A 4,306-nucleotide genomic window follows, 5' to 3' on the forward strand; every position below is an offset into this window, starting at 1 on the left:
GCTTGTTGCAGCGCCCCGACGTCGCTAATGGCGTCTCACAAACAACTCCAGGAGAGCCAATAGCCTCTCGCCCCGGCACGTGGCTACCCCCTGGGCCCGCCCCCTTAACCCAGTGTTTGCCCGGAGAGGCCTGTTGTTTTCGAGAGCCCGCGCTGAGGGCCCGCCTCCCCGGCGTCGCCCCGCGCGTTCCTCCTCCAGGCCGAGCCCAGATTAACCCCTCCCTCCCCAAAGGCCCGTTATTCCCTGTCCTCGTACACTCCGTTTCCCCGATCCCTCCCCGAATCTCCTTCACTTGCCCGCCCCGAGGTTGTTCGGTAGCTTTCAACGCATCCTCTTCCGCCCACAAGGGCCCGATCCACCTGGCCTGATCTCCACCCACCTGCTCTCCCTCAGGGCGTCTGGTGGGTTCCCAGTCTGGAAGACAGTGACTCGGACTGTGGATGGATCGGGATGCGAGCCCATGCTAACCCCTCATATAGACGTGTAACACACCTACTTCCACAAAGATCCAAGCAGCTCAGGACAAGGCAGCATTTTGCTTTTCCAGTTAAAAAACTCCGAGTCAACCCCCTCACTAACGCCTAGCGGCGGCTACAATGAACTTTTAAAACCACCTTTATTTTATTATTCTCTACTCATTTGACCTGAGAAAGCAACCTTTTTCGCACTTGGCTTTCTTAGAGAAAGGCTGGAGGCCAAGAGCCGGCACTTCACAGCAGCCCGGATCTCTCGTGGGAACAGAGCTCATCCTCTTGGCCGAATATGTCCTGTCCCCGCCTCCCACCCACTTGAGGTGTTTTTCGCTTCAGTCTTTGGCCCACACTCACCAAGTGCCAAATAGTTGCCAGGCTTATATGCTGAGAACGGGAAACACAGACAGGATTGGGACATGGTCTTTTGCCTTGATTATTTCATTTCTTAGTTTGAGAGAGCTGCATAAGTAAATAACTAAATAGTTACAACAGACTGCAATTATAACCAATGCAGAGCTATGTGCAAGTCTTCACAATGAAAGGGACTCTCTTAGCTGAATGAATACTATCCCATACGCCAGGCACTCTTTGCATGCATCATCTCACTGAATTCTCTAGACAGCTCTACCGTGCTACTGTTACCACCATTTTACAGTTGAGGAAACAGGTTCAGGTACCATTTTCCACTGCAAATCTGAAGGTGTTACTTCCCTTGCTCTCAGCCTTGGCCTTCACTTCTTACTGGAGCCTTTCCAGTTCTCACATGATCTGCTTTGGTTTAACTCTCTGGCCTCATCTCTTCCACACTGCCCTGCTCAAGTCCCACCCATACTTATCTAGTGCCTTGAACCAGACTTCAATCTCCCCACTGTTGCAAATGATGTCTCCTACCCATGGATCATTCTTTCTTCTCACTTTCACCTACCCATTCTTCTGCACTCACCAAAATCATCAGTGACCTAAATGCTAGCTGAATGGAGTACAGGTAACAAAACGCACAAAACCCCAAAATTTCCACTATATGTTCAACTTGGGTTGGTAGGGAGTTCTCAGGGACTCACACTGATAGAAGCTTTATTTCAACACAGGCTTCCACAGCATCAGAGCCAGGAGAAGCAGAACTGGGAATCTCACCCAGCAATTAACTGTCTCAGCCCAGAACTGGTCCCTTTCCCTCCGGCTCACAACTCATTGGCCAGGCTGGGTTATGGGCTCCCTCCAAAGGTTCCTCAGGCCTCCTGATCTAGCACTATTTTAGCTCTTAACACACAGCATGGTAATCATCTGCTGACTCATCTGTCTCCCCAGCTAGGCTTTAAGCTCTGTGAGGGCAGGCCTGTGTCGGTCTTATTCACTGCTCTGTCTCCAGTACCAGATACAGCACATTGAAGGGAAAAGAAGGTGAAACAAGAAGTTGGAGTCACTGGGAAGACATGCCACAGAGATATCAAAGACCACCAAAATCCATCCAGCTAGCAATTAGATCATTGACGATATTGGTGAATGCAGTCTTCAAGTTGCCCAGAAGAGAATATTAAATCCTATATGTAAAAGGCTGAGCCCTGTGCCTGGCACACAGTAAATAATAAATAGCAACTATTACTACTACTGTCAAAATTAAAGTAACAAGGAAAAGGCTGTAACCTCTGAGGCTATGTGTAAAAGACAGAGATTTCCCATGATCTTCTCTTTAGAGCTGGACTTCCTAATGGGGGCTCTGAGTTGGATCAAATTTCTCCTGCAGAGTGGTAATGGGAGTGGCGTGGAGTGGTGTATCAATCAAGTTAGGTTAGGTGATGAGAAGTAACAAAACTCGCAAATCCCCAAATTTTCCACTGTATGTACAACTTGGGTTGGTAGGGAGTTCTCAGGGACTCAGACTGACAGAAGCTTTATTTCAACACAGGCATCCACAGCATCAGAGTTGGAAGCAGCAGAACTGGGAGAGTCTCACCCAGCAATTAACTGTCTCAGCCCAGAACTGATCCCTTTCCCTCCGGGTGACAACTCATTGGCCAGAATGGCATCATCCAACCAGGAGGACCTAGGAAGTGCAATCCAGCCCTGTGCTCAGGAGAGGGAGAATAATCTGATGGTTTGTTTCGTTTTGTTTTAACTGATACAAGAGCCAAGATACTTCTTTTAAAGTGTTTGGAGGTACTGCAGCTCCAAGGAACTCAATAAGCTTGGCATAATACAGGGTTTTTTTCTATAAAGTGGGCATTGCTGGATCTCTGCCACTATGTTTCTTTCATGAAAGTATAGCTACAACAGTCCTGAAAATGTCTACTTACTTTTGCAAGTGTGTGTGAGACAGATGGTATGTTTTCATCCAAACAAGTGCTCACAGGAGATGGGAGGCTGGGCCCGTGCACTGGTCAGAGAGATATATAGATCCCACTTCATTCTTCAGTGGTGGCAAAGGACTGGACTGAGCTGCACTGAACTCTGATCAACTTGAGCTGGGCTTTGACCACCTACATGTGTGTTTTTTCTGACCTAGTGAATAACCCAGATTTGGAGAACAAACTCAGGTCTCTGGTTACTGGTCCTGGACGTTCTGGGTAGGGGCTGGGGTTTTCCTGGAGGAACTAGACATCTCACTGTCAATGACAAATCCCAGCACAGAAAATGAGGCAGCAGGCTCTCGTAGAGAGGGTAGAGGGCAGACAGCTGCCACAGGGGGGCTGTCTGAGGCAGCTGAAGCTGAATTGAAGATCTGCCTCTAGGCTTTTCTGAGTAGTAATTTCCAGCCTTGTCAAAAGGACTTCCCTGGTGATTCAGATGGTAAAGAGTCTGCCTGCAATGCAGGAGACTCAGGTTCAATTCCTGGGTCGGGAAGATCCCCTGGAGGAGGACATGGCAACCCACTCCAGTATTCTTGCCTAGGAAATCCAATGGACAGAGGAGCCTGGCCGGCTACAGTCCATGGGGTCACAAAGAGTTGGACATGACTAAGCAACTAATACTTCTTGTCAAAGGTCCTTGGGAACAATTAACAGAAGGACTTGTGACACAATTTAGGACAGAGAAGTCACAGGGTAAGCAGCCTTGGTCCATCCCCCAGGTCTGTGAGGCTTGGTTTTGGCACTAGCAGAGGCTGGGACGCGCATGTCCACGCACCATTCAGGGTGCACAAGCAGTCTGCAGCCTTAGCACAGAGGAGGCAGCAGAGAGCTTGACCCAACCCTGCGCCTGTGAACTCAGGACAGAAGTGTGTCTGGAAGAGCTGCAGCAGGCTAGGGCTCCCGGTTCTCCCTCCCAGAGCTAGGGAATGGATACTAGGACTTCTCAGTGTTTCCACCCTTGGGTCACTGGTTCACCATCTGATCTACCCATCATGGTATCTAAGGCTGGTTGTGGGGAAACTGAGGCAGTAACACAGATTCTTATCTGAATGTAGCCACCAGATGAGGGCTCTCAGCTCTCTACCTGTGCACACAGCATCACTCTATCATTACCCAGGACTACCTGCTTCTACAGCAGAGTAGCTTCCTGCCTCTTCCAGACCCTGCATGCCACCACCCCTACTCCTGCTCCTTCCCCAGGCTGGCACAGTGTCTACCAAGAAGCTGTCTTGGATTCCATACAGTCTACTCAGGGCTTTTCCTCATCTGATGTTCTGAATCTCAGTTATGTGACGGTGACCATCCCTTAAGTCTGGGGCACCCCTGAGAACAGGAGCAGTTATCTCGGCCATAGAACTTCACCCTCCCAACCTCTCAGAGCCCTGCACCCGGCTCTGTCCACTGGGGGATAAGCTAGGTATCATGATCCATCAGCCTGAATGGTGTTGCTAAGACGTGGGGGTAGATGGAGGCAGATGCAGTGTG

This window comes from Dama dama, chromosome 5 (genome assembly GCF_033118175.1).
Source record: "Dama dama isolate Ldn47 chromosome 5, ASM3311817v1, whole genome shotgun sequence".
In the NCBI taxonomy this organism is placed as follows: Eukaryota; Metazoa; Chordata; class Mammalia; order Artiodactyla; family Cervidae; genus Dama; species Dama dama.